General features: G+C 33.3%; 1 pseudogene; it reads right to left on the bottom strand.

The window, feature by feature from the left end:
• Positions 1–10,597: 10,597 nt before the first annotated feature.
• Positions 10,598–13,347, bottom strand: LOC134268733 (uncharacterized; annotated as a pseudogene).
• Positions 13,348–13,687: the final 340 nt, after the last annotated feature.

The following is a 13,687-nucleotide window of genomic DNA, read 5'->3' as shown; positions in this document are numbered from 1 at the left end:
CATATGACTATCACATTTGCTTTATCTTGATAATATGTCAAAATTTTACATAAATATCATTACAAGCAGACGATCTGAGTCATGATTTTCATAGTATCATTGAAATTGAGTTTGATGAAAATGACATCATCAAACGCATAACTGGCGCACGGAGATGTAATAAATTGTGTTGGATATAGTTAAAATACATCAGAGATGGAAAAATAGAGCACAGAAGTGATATGTCACACCATATTCTAATAAAGAAGTTATTTTTTAATTGCACGATATTCAATGAGAGTTTTTCTTCTTTACCGAAAATAGTTATTTACATGTAAGAATTAGAGTACTGTATGTTAAACGCAGACAACTGGGGACAATCTGGACCGCTAATGACGTCAAACAATGTGCATTCTCTGCTTCCTACAAGGCTTTGGTTTTTCGACTAAATTTCGCCTGAAATTAAAACAAGTAAAAAACAAACGGACACTAGTGAATTTAAATATTTCCCTTAGTCAAGAGTGGTCTATCACTTACAAAAATTTATTGAATGTTAATACATGCGAGTGAAGCAGACAAAGAAATCATGACGTTATTAGAGACGTAATTTACGCTTGCTTTTGTGCGCCGGTGTACACTTACATTCTTTCTTCATTTTTTTCATAATTTTCTTATAAGATGTGATATCAACATGAAACTTGAAGTGCATGATCATAAAATGTTACTCTTTGCTATGACAAGGAAAGAAATTTAATTAAACAAAGAGAAGCAAAACTGTTCTCCCTGTTTACGACTTTTGGAACAACTTTCGTTTATGGTTTTTAGGACCAGGTATTCTAACAATCTATTGGAATTTCCATGAGTACCAATAGCTCTCCGTTATTAGCAATAATATTACATTTATATAAAGCAGAGTGAGTGCAAAATCTTATGCCTGAAAAGAAGAAAACACCTGCTGTGACCTTCAACTCGACATTTAGATATATCGGCGATGCATTGTCAATTAACAATGGTAATTTCCATTCCTACGTCGATACGATATATTCTGGTGAGCTTGAGATGAAAGATACCACCGAGTCTGAATTATTAGTTTCATACTTAAATGTTTTACTAGAAAAAGACGTTAATGGTTAACTAACAACCAAGCTATATGATAAACGTGGTGACTTCAACTGTTCTATTGTCAACTTCCCTTGCTTATACAGCAATATTCTTTCATCACCTGCATACAGAGTTTATATATCTCAATTGATACGATACACAAAAGCATGCTCTACGTATGAAAAAAATCTAAAACAAGATAAATTATTGACATGCATGTTGATGAAACAAGAATAACAGCAGTCTAGTTTAAAGTCACCATTTCGTAAGTTCTATGGTCAATACAATAACCTTGACAGCAAATACAATTTATCATTGAGTCAAATGCTGACTGGCTTTTTCATACTAATTATTAGTCCAATATTTATACACTGAATTGAAGGCGGATTTTTTCGTTATTTTCTGATCATGAAAAGGAGCACACGTCGGGTGTGACCGATCAGCAGGGGATGATCACTCCCCCTCGGCACCTGATCCCAACTCTGAATTTCTCGGAGGTCCGTTTTTGCTCTTCTTCTATTTGTATTAATTTATAGACTCTGATGTTGAATATTGTTCATTATCTCCATATATATCCTTCTTTGCTATCTGGATATTTTTTTCTATAGTTTGTTTGTTATTTTCATCGCGAATTTATCACAATGTGAACAAATCTTAATCAGCCGGAAGTAATCTGAATCTTTCTCTAAGGGAAAGGTTTAAAATCTGACGAGATATTATCATGAAATTTATTCAACATCGAACTGAATATGCATTATTAACCATTAATTAATATATACATTTGTGGTATTTTTCTACTTTATAAACATACAGAGAGATAATATCTTCAATTCTGTATGAAGTTTGTCAGAGGTCAGAGGTCAATACGTGACCTAATCACACGGCGCAATAATATCTACCGGTACATAAATTATAAAATGACCTGCTCTACGTGCTTTTCGTGTATAAAAATGAATAAAATAAGCAAGTTAAATGATAATTTTTTTTATTTTAAATGTAAACAAGTATTTCATACAGTTTTGGGGCTATCGATTCAACCTGTGTAGAACCTAGCGTTTGTTTACATTTTTCTTCACTTTTGTCAGCTGCACAGTCTCTAACGTTCATCCTTATTTTTTGGATAGATCTTTGGTTATATTTTCATGGTAAACTTTTATTTTATCTTTAAATTTTACTCACGATAAATGTGTAAATCTGTTGGAAAATATCTTTGCAATCATGCCATGAACAGCTGCGAAACACCTCGGCGTTTTCGTAGTTCAATGTAAAGCTGTCGCCATTGTCTTCGTGTTTATCAGAGTATTACGATAAGTAAGCCTTTAGTTACTGAAACCGTGGAATGTTTTTGATCAAATTGCAAATTAACTGGCTCGGACAAGTGTCTCAGTCCATCGGATCCAGCCATCTCTTTCCAGCGACCGAAATTCCTCCAACTTTTTATCATCAAACTTCGGACGTGTTTCTTGTGTCTTTTCAGCATCGGTTATCATTTTTCACGAATAAAATATTCCCAGACAGCAATCTGTTCACTATTACTGATCACAAGTAGCCTTTCACAAAATATTCCCTTCGAAATAGATTCCTTAGCCTAATGAATTTGAAGCGTAACCGCCATGCAAGCCGATTTACACCTTGCGTCATTTTTTCAAAATCTACGATGGACGGTTAGTGCAATAATTTGAATTCGAAAATATTCAATTGTCTGGCTCAAATGTATATATAAGTAATAAATAACAGGTTTATAAACTTCAATGGGAATTGAAGTGGGTCGGTACGTGATCAAATCTACTAAAAAGTCATTCGGCCTTCACAAGATTTGATCACGTGACCGACCCACTTCAATTCCCATTGAAGTTTATAAACTTGTTATTTATTTCTTAAATAAACATATTATTTATTGTATGCATTTGTTCAATATAACTTAAGTAATTTTAGTTAAAGACTTAGAAGGTTGCTCCAATACATATGTAGAGAGAGAAAGGGAGAGAGAAAAAGAGAATTTGTCATGTCTGAAGCTTGTTAGAAATAACTGTCTGAAAATCCAAGAGTGACTATGAATACTCAAATTTATTCAAGCGAATGAATGCTACCTTGAAGGAAAAGAAATTTAACATGAACATTATCATTTAATGTGCATTTTGTTTAACAGATAAAATTGGATACTGCGCTGGAATACCTAAAGATACCTGCTATTATGTCGGGAAGAGACTACATCTACCCACTTTGGAGAAAACTAATTAAGAAATGGCTTAATATCCAATATAACAAAATCTACTTAGTCACACCTTTTATTGACCCCGAAAGATTAAAGGAGATCTGTGAAATCGTGTCTGAGCAACCAAAAAAAGGGATCCAACTGGCGATCCTTGTGCGAGAAAACTGTTTTCATCAAAACAATCTAGATCAGGTGCAGGACGTGGTCGAGAAAAAAATTGGAAAAGGCCATGCTGCTGTTACAAAACCAGTGTTTGAAAGGATGTGTACATTAGAATACTTTCACGCTAAATTCATTGCTTGCATTCACGGGAAAAAAGCTGAAGTTCTAGTGACCAGTGCTAACTTCACCTACAGTCACTTCAGTTACGATAACCAGGAATCCGTGATGTACATTGAAATGAAGGAAGACGAGTATAGAGAAAGATTTCTCACATATTTCGAGAAGGAAAGTCAGGAATTAAGGAATCTCAAAATGTGAAATTTTTTAATTCTTTTGGCATAATTCATATTAAAATAAACTTTTTTTAAAAATTATTTTTGTTTTTTTTTGAAAATGATGAAAAGTTTCATTTTCTTGTACACGCATATAAGAAGGTTTGGTTCCTATCATTTTACCCTCTACGGAGGGCGGTGAATTTTTATTTCCGATTATTGCAAACTTCATCTATAAAAGACCATGACATAGCAATAGTAAATAATAATGAAAATAAATGGATAGCAAAGAACCTCCTTTTTCCCCTTATTTTTGGGATTTGTTTCCCGTTTATTATTCAGTCATACAGAAAAGTGTAATTTCAAATACAAGTATATTCTCCATGTAAAGAAACTCTTCTGTGTAGGAAATTTTTTATTTTTGTGTTAATTCTATATACACAAATCTTAAAGGAAACAAAATTTCAAAATTAATAGTGCTCTACTACAGCTTCACATCATTTAACATTGATTTTCTTTTTTATAGTTATTATTTTACACAAATCAGGTGTTAATATATGCAAATTTTAAAAATTGAACATAATTTGATTCTTTTAGTTTTACTAGTTTATAACGATGAATATACATTTTTATTAATTTATTTTTAATTCGACAGTCATTTTTATGATTTATTAATGTTTAAATTCTGAAAAAAAATACAAATATCATTTGTCCCAAATTATAAATTATTTTAAACTCAATTTAAAAGTGTTTATTTTTTAATATTTACTTAATTTGAAATGAGACCAGGTTCATATTCAGACAACTAGAAGAATAGTGTACTAGGAATATTGGCAATGCCTTCCATATGATAACAACAACCACATAAAAATGTAGGGAATCTTCATGAACCCGATGTGCCAATGTGAATATAATGGGGCTAACTATACACTATGACATAAACGTAGTAATGGACATCGATCATACATTAAACCAAATATACATGGCGTCTTAAGATTCACATCTCTCTTACGTAAATAACCAAATAAACAATAAGGTCTTAATCAAATTTGCACTGAATTTTGTTCGATTAAACGGGTTTCCTTAAAAATTTTAAATGGACTAATTTTAAAAAGAACCAAAAGATTCATGCGTACATTTTTCAACTGCAGAATACAAGCTAGGTTTTCTGATGACGAATGCTTTCCAGCACAGGCTCTTTGTGTTGGGAGATAATTTCTTATTCTTCAATTTGCAAACAAATGAATAGATGCTTTGAGCAGTAGTAATATTATCAATAAATCAAAGGCCGGAAGGGCCATAATGGCTTACGTGCTTGACATGGGAGTAAAGAACCTAAGAAAATGTAGTAAACTGGACTATATTACATTTCTTTTACCGGAAATTACTGGACAAAACTGCTAATGAACCAACTAAGAGAATTAATTATTCAAGCCCAAGATGGGCTTGCGTTATCTAAAACGATGTCAGGTCATCGATCAACTCAGTTTAAAAACACAAACATATATTATTTTTGTAGATAAAAATATCTCTAGAAACAAAAATGAAGCTTATCTTAAAAATGTCTGTATATTCAAATATATTAAGTGTTAAATATGGGATTCTATTCTATGGCAAATTAGTGAAGCTCCGCAGCCGCAACAGTTTCTATACAAAAAATTTGCGTTTTTCTTTCCTTAGGATTCTCGGGTAACTTTTTACGGTCACCGAAAAAGCATCCTTGGACGAGCCCACTGCAGACTATGAAAGGTGTAGCAGGTTACCCTATCGTTAACAAATTCTACAGTGCATGGCCAGAAAATATATGGCTGTACCCCCCAACTGATATTGCTTTTCACGGGCCTGCAAATGATACCTGTGTATTTTTCAGTTGCGACAGTAAAATAATAGCATAAAATCAATGTTAAATTCTCGTATTATCTTAAGCTAATGAAACCTATATAATAATAACTTCTTTTGGATTCGTACGGAAAATGATTTGGACATGCCGCTAGATCCTGATGAACCCCATCGCCTCAAGCCAAGGTCCGGAGTAGGAGAGGATCGTACGTTTTGGCCATGGTTTGCAATGATGAATGAACCGAAAGCCACGTGGATTTTTTGTAGCCCCCCCCCCCCCCCCCCCCATTCCACTTTGAAAAACTTTTCTACAGGCATGTAGCAAGCAGTTTAGATTGATGTATAATCATATTGAATGTGGTGTATGTCATTAAGCAAAAATTATAAAAAGTACTGTTTGATTGATTGATTGTATACTGTTAACGTCTCTCTCCAGAATATTTCACTGATATAAAGAGATCACCATTGCCGGTAAAGGGCTGCAAATTTAGGCCTATGCTCGGCACTTATGGCCTTTGAGCAGGGAGGGATCTTTATCGTGCTACACCCGCTGTGACACAGGGCCTCGGTTTATACGGTCTCATCCGAAGGACCGCCCAATTTAGTTGCCTTTTAAGACAAGCAAGGGGGTACTGAGGACCTATTCTGATCCGGATCCCCACGGGGCTATATAGTTTGAATTTCACTAAATGTCTACATAAAAAAGAATATTTCATTAAAGCAAGAAACGGCAACGTTACTATATGCTCTATAAAATATTTCTGAAAGTGTGTCATGTAAATTCATCTTAAAAAGTAGTACATGTACGACTATTTATATTTCTTTAAATAAAATTCAATGCACGAATTTTGTTTCATGTACATGTAGTTTATTCAACAGAAGATTGAACTCAATAGCCCTCATCTTTTAACATTTTAGGATATAAATAAATGATACTTCCTCATTGAATTTTGCTTTTCACTTTTAAAAACCTGTTTATAATGCATTTAATGTATAAATATGTTACTTTAATACTTTTTTACAATTAAACACAGTCATTGCCACTTTTCTGAATTCTTGTAAACATTAATAATGAATTCTTAACATGTTCATAAATGTTACTTTGGTATGGTTACCATGTAACATATGCTCAATACATCTTTGCCTCATATGAATTAAAGGTATCAACTTCTTGACAACACATATAGCAAGTTAAAAGAAATTCTGTGACCAATGGACTATGTATTCTCTTGCTCAAATATAAAAGTCCAAGTAAATAGACTGAATCTTTCAAACACTCAATGAAATCAAGTGGTTGTTATGTTCTCAAAATTGTTTCCATGCAAAATTTATATAGCAAAAATACTTGTATGGGGGCCATAAAACATTTTTAATTTTGCTAAACTGTAACTTTAGAACTAGAATTGAAAGTTTTCTTAACATTGAACAAAAATATCGACAAAATTAAGCTTTGCAGCCTTGTTGCTATGGACAATTTGTCGTTGCCATGGAGATAAGTAAATGTACAATAGTCTTTATTTGGCTAAGAAGTCAGATTTATGTTCCATCACTCTAAATTTAATTTCTAGTACTGTAAGATACAATGCATAATTATTCACTATTTATTTATCAAAACATCTATTATTGTTGCTAGACAATGGATACTAACTTAAAAAAATCCCACGTGTTTGAATTCCGATTTCATCAGAGAAATTCCTCTACTTGAATATTGCTAAAATCAAGAAAACATTGAATATTGCCAAAATCAAGAAAAATGGGCCCCTCATCCAAGCATACCCTGGATGTGATGGATGAGGGACATTCTTGGAGTACAGCCTGAGGCTGAAGAGTATCAATAGCATATTTCTTGACTAATAACATGCCGGCTCGCTATTCAAAGAAATTAAAACCCATGTGACATCACTAGTATAAATACCGACCGCCATGCTTGAATCACTCATAATTTAAAGCAAATTTATTGTCAATGTATGTAATAATAAAGAGGCGGGATTAGATAAGTGATGTATTATTCCATGTATTCTCACATGGGTGGGAAAGTTGATACTCTTCAGCCTCAGGCTGTACTCCAAGAATGTCCCTCATCCATCACATCCAGGGTATGCTTGGATGAGGGGCCCATTCTTTTCATACAGCCTTCGGCTTTCAGAGTATCAATTGCATGTTTAAAGAATTGACAATAAATTAAATCAAAACATTTATTTGGAAAAAATATCAATCACAGTTTAACACACCATTCATAAAAGAATTGGAATCATTATTCTGAATGTCTCTAAAATAAAATTTTTTGAAGTTCTTTGATGAGGACCAGTCTCCAGTCTTCAGAATATTTGCTAAAAAGACACCACTTTTCAGAGCTGCAGAAGAAGATGCTGAACGAATTGAATGCGCCTTGAAAGTCTTAATGTCTATTCCAGCACTCTCCATTACGCACTTAATCCATCTAGCTATACTGCTTGTGGAAACTTTATCGAATGTCTTAAATGATACAAGAAGTTGATAACACTTGCGAAAGTCACTTGTTCTTTTAATATATTCCTGTAGCGTATACACAACACAAAGTTTTTCATCCTTGTATCTATCAAGGGTGATAGAAAATGACCTTCCTGGTCTAGAAGTCTTAAGTAATGACGTAAAATAAAAAATAACTCTCTCTGTACCGAACTTCATATTCTTAATACTCAAATTAACAATAGTCTGTGCCCTAGCTGCTGTTGTTAAAGCTAAAAGTGTACATATTTTCCAAGTTAGATGTTTCATATCTAATGAATCCAAAGGAAAAAGAGACTTTAAATATGTAAGAACTTTAGTCACATCCCATGTAAATTCATATCTTGGCAAGTTAGGTCTTAAATTAAACAACCCTTTCATAAATTTTGATAATAATACTGAATTCTTATTCCATTTTTGATCTAAGAAAGATAAAGTCTGAGTTACAGCTACTTTATGAGTATTAACACAAGAGTAAGATTTTCCTTCTTTAAATAATGAAAACAAATAAGACATCAGATCCTTGTCAGAAATTTCATAAACACTTCTGTTTCGTTTATTACACCAAAAAATGAATTTTCGCCATGCAAGGTCGTATTGCTTTTGGGTCGATCCTCTCCATGAGGACAGGATGGTGAGCCTAATGTCCTTTGGAAATTCTTTATCCTCCAAGGCTTTCCAGAGAAAACTGCGGCGGCTAAGATGATTTTCTTGTTCATGGGGTGGTTTCTGTTTCCATTGGTCAGAAGATCTGCATGTCTTGGCAGTCTAACTGGAATTGAAACAATCATTGATAGTAAAAGTGGAAACCAAGTTTGAGATCGCCATACAGGAAAAACCACAATAGCTCTATCTACCCTATCTTCCTTGATTTTATTGAACACTCTTCCTAACAGGTGAAAAGGTGGAAATATATAAGGTATCAATTTTGTCCACAGAAAAGAAAAGGCATCAACTTTCCATGCGTTTGGACTAAAACACCAAGAAACATACCTTTGAATTTTAAAATTGTTACCTGATGCAAAAAGATCTACATCTGGATTAAAAAACTGTAATTCTATCAAAAATTTCTGATTTTAAACTCCATTCACCTGATGTAGTAGTTTCTCTAGAATAATAATCTGCTACCTCATTTAGCTTTCCAGGAAGATACTGACAAGTTATCTAATATTCCTTGTACAACACCATTGCCAAATATCCTTTGCTAAATAATCCATGTCTTTTGAAACCATTCCTCCCATATTATTTACATAAGAAATGGCTGTCTTATTATCACATTTAATGCCGACATGAACATTTGTTTTATCTTTAAAGAAGTACTTTAAAGCACAGAATATAGCCAATAACTCCAAATACTTTATGTGGAACATTTTCTCTCTTTCTGACCACTGTCTGCTAAAGTAATCTGTTCTAAACACAGCACCCATTCCAACACAAGAAGCATCAGATTCTATCCAAAAATCTATGGGCAGTAATCGAATAAGTTTACCGTTTTTTATTTCGATATTTTCTATCCACCAAGCTACTTCATTCTTACTTTGACTAGATAATTTTATACTTCCATTGTAATCGTCACCATTTTCATTCAATGCCCTAACTTTGTCCCTTTCTAAAGACCTGTTATAAAGGGGTCCTATGGAAACTGCATTAAATGCATGTACAATAAGTCCTATGAAAGTTGCCACTTCTCTAATACTAATGCAGTCTCCCTGCAATAAATTCTGAGCAGTACTTTTTATCCTATCTATTTTCTCCCTTGGTAAAAATACCATGAACTTTTTCGAATCAATTATCAACCCAAAAAATTCAATTACTTGAGTTGGTTTTGTCACAGTTTTCTCAAAGTTTACATAGAAACCTAATAAATGTAAGGTATCTATAATGAATTGAGTATTCTTCATACAATAAGCCAAACTTTGATTCATAATTAAAGAATCATCCAGATAATAGGAACATCTGATACCAATGGATCTAAAATAACCATACACAGGTTTTAAAATCTTTGTGAAAATTCTGGGTGCTGAAGACAATCCAAATGGTAAAACCACAAAACAGTAAACCTTTATGTTCCATTGAAAACTCAAATATTTCTGAAACTCCTTTGCAATTGGAGCACTAAAATAAGCATCTTTAAGACTACAGAAAAAATCTTCTTTCTGTAAAATACTCAAAATTTGATTTAAATTCTCTTGTTTAAATTTTTCATATGAGACAAATTCATTTAAACTTCGTAAGTTTATCACAGGTCTGAGTTTCCCATTTTTCTTAGGAACAACAAATATATTAGAAATAAATAAAGCATCATTTTCATTTATATCTTCTATTGCACCTTTTCTAAGCAACTCCATTATCTCTTCATTTACGATAATAAATTCTTGGTCATTAAAAGAAATTTGAGATGGCTTTTTTGATTGATAAGGAGTCTCATCAAACTCAATCTCATAACCCTGGATTGTCTTCAAAACCCATGAATCTTTAATGATCTTTTTCCACTGTGTTAAATGATGTTTTTATTGCCCCACACTTACCGTGTTTGTGTCACTCAGTATTTCTCTCGTCTTCCTCTTTTTTCCTGTCTCGAATCTCGAGAGTATGAGTTCCTTCCCCCTAAAAAAGGTCTGTTTGATCCTCTACCTCTGCCATAGTAATAATTGTATGGAAATTTTCTTCTTCCCCTGTTGCCCGAGTTGTTATAAGTACCTCTAAATTTATCAACCCTTTTGTACTTATCAAAATCTGACAACTCTTTAATTTTCTTTTGGATATCTGATCCAAATAACTACTCCGTTACAGGTTGTGAGGCATTGCATATATCTGAGAATCTGTTTGGCAAGACCTTTCTCAAAAGAAATCTTCTTTTCTGAGACAACTGATACACTGAATTACACAGCAGAATAATTGACTGTTTAATCTAATTTCTAACTTCCTTCGTTTTCTCATCTGTTTTTGACAATTCAGCTATTTTGAGTAACGGGATAATACGAGGGGCGTTCAATAAATAATGTCATTAGCTCGATGACATACAACATAGTAGTCATATGACATAAAGCTTGACTTTCTCTCATTATTGAATCTTTAATGAATTTATAACAGTTTATGTGACCACTTTTCATCCCATAGTTTTATCGTGAGAAGCTGGGAAACAAGGGCTATTCGAGACACTGCATTATAAATGAATGGTAAAGAATCAGTAAACTAGAGTGAAAATAAAAGCTACATTAAAGCTGCTGTAAAACTTGTAAAAAAAATCCCAAAGAAATATTCACTAAAATATGTGACATTTACAGCAACCGATGCCTGTTTTATAGACAAATTAGCAGGTGGATTTTATTGATAAAAAATTATATAATGGGCATCAAAAATGGGTACCCTCCTTGCCAACAAAAATGTACTGTTTGCCAATTTTCAACAAATAATAATTGATGTTGTATGAATGACTTTAAGACACATAGCAAATTTGATAGACATCATATCGGGAGTAGTTTACACTGATTTTAAGAAATATTTGACAGTAATTAAGCTTGGTACTCTAAGGTCACCCTGCATTTTGAAAAATGAGTAAAAGCGACAGCGTGTACCAAAGTCTTTACAATTATTTTAAAATATCAGTAATTATAGTAATCCACGTTTGTTTTATATTCAAACAGATTTTGGAACATGAATCTATTGTTTAAAACCATTAAAACAAAATTAAACATAAGATGTACTTGATAAAAACGGCGAAGGTCTGTCAAGAGCAAAGGTCTGCAAGAGCACAAAACAGATTTATATGCAATATTCTTAAATATTAGTGGTATTAATGTTCAAAGTCGTATTCGGGGAGATAGTTTAATATCTAGAGGTGTCTACAAAGCAGTATTTTTGCAAAGAAATCGAAAGGTTTATCAGAGAAAGGACCCAGAATCAGGAATCCACTAAATTGAATTTCTTCATGACAGCGTTTAAACCCGCATGCCCTAAAGAGTAAAGGGGTTTACGTGATAAACAGAAAGTTAATGTTTTTTCACATAACAATATTTGCCAGATCTTTGACATTTTGACTTGTTTCTATTTCCAAACTTGAAAAAAACACCTTTCAGAAGAAAAAACAAGTCCAGGAAATCATTGGATCTGCCATTTTCCAGTATACTAAGGGTCATATTCAAAAATGAGTTCTAAAAACAATCAGAAAAAATGTTACGGACATGTGTTTGAATTAAAAGAGATTAATAAGTAAAATCATGAAGACTAAATCATTGAAAAGCGTCGTTTGCTTCTTTCTGAGCCCCAATGACATTATTTATTGAACGCCCCTCGTACCTGTTGCAATTGTTTTTTGTACAGCTTGAAAGCCTGAGTCTCTACTCTGAGCAAATTTGGGCATAATATTCCATATGTCTGTGTTTACTCTGGGGGCTAAAACATAAGTACAATTAGCCGGTCTTGGGTTACTCTCTATTATTTTCTCCGTTTCGCCCTCTTTAATACAGAGTGTGTTAACCATGTTTGCCAATTTATTATCAACGTTCTTCCCTTTTTTATCTGTTGTAAACAAATCTGGAATGTCCCAATCATTATCAAATTCTTCATCATGACCTTGTTTGTCAGATTCTTTGTCATCCGTGAAAAAATCGAAATCATTTCTCTCATTTAGACTTGAGCCTTCATGCTCATTATTATTGACGTCAAGGTCCACACTGGACTCTTGTTCTAATTGATCTAATTGATTCAACTTATCTTGCTGAAGGTTATAAATGCACCCAATTATATCATTTATACCCATCATTTCCTTGAACTTGTCAACACTCTCTGTGTCCATGTTTAACATTGCACTAGTAATATCATTACCAGAAATTTCAACTTGTTTATTTTTCTTCGCTTTAGTGGCATTACTGCCTGGCCCTTTACGTTTGCTACCTTTTTTACTTACCGAAGACAGCTTCGCCGTCGACGTTGAAGGCCCTTGTCCATCGTCATTAGGTGCATTTTGCACTGCAGAACCTGCAGTTGCCCTAGTTTCTATTCTTCCTAGTTTAGAAGCGAGTTTTTTCTCTGCTTTTCTAATATCCTCGCTATTAAACCCCTCAAAAGATTCATCGTCCGACTCTGCCATTATCGAGAGTACGTAAGAATTTTCTGAGGACATGCATGTAAATTTCACAACAAACCATGAAATTCACGTGAACCACGTGAAAGCCCAGACTACGTCTGAGAAACAATAACACTCTTAAAAAATAACTGTGTATACAACACGTAAAGTTAAGACTTCGTCTAAACTCCAATTTAATCAAAATATTTCGAAGTATACCTTAAAGCCCGCACCACGTGCGCCAAGAAAAATATGAGTGATTCAAGCATGGCGGTCGGTATTTACATGTATACTGGTGATGTCACATGGGTTTTAATTTCTTTGAATAGCGAGCCCGCATGTTATTAGTCAAGAAATATGCTGTTGATACTCTGAAAGCCGAAGGCTGTATGAAAAGAATGCTTAATCAGCCAAAAATGCAAAACATGTATATCTTTCGTTGTCTATCACAGAACTAACTTTAAATCTTTTATATTCGTGTTGGGTTGTTAAAACACTTAAATTTATGTATCTTCTTTATGCTAATGAAGAGGAATAATCTTATTCATTTTTACATTTCATTTT

Source organism: Saccostrea cucullata, unplaced genomic scaffold (genome assembly GCF_032062105.1).
Source record: "Saccostrea cucullata isolate Sc308-1 unplaced genomic scaffold, CSIRO_AGI_Scuc_v1 ctg1882, whole genome shotgun sequence".
In the NCBI taxonomy this organism is placed as follows: domain Eukaryota; kingdom Metazoa; phylum Mollusca; class Bivalvia; order Ostreida; family Ostreidae; genus Saccostrea; species Saccostrea cuccullata.
This window is presented reverse-complemented; position numbering and strand designations above follow the sequence as displayed.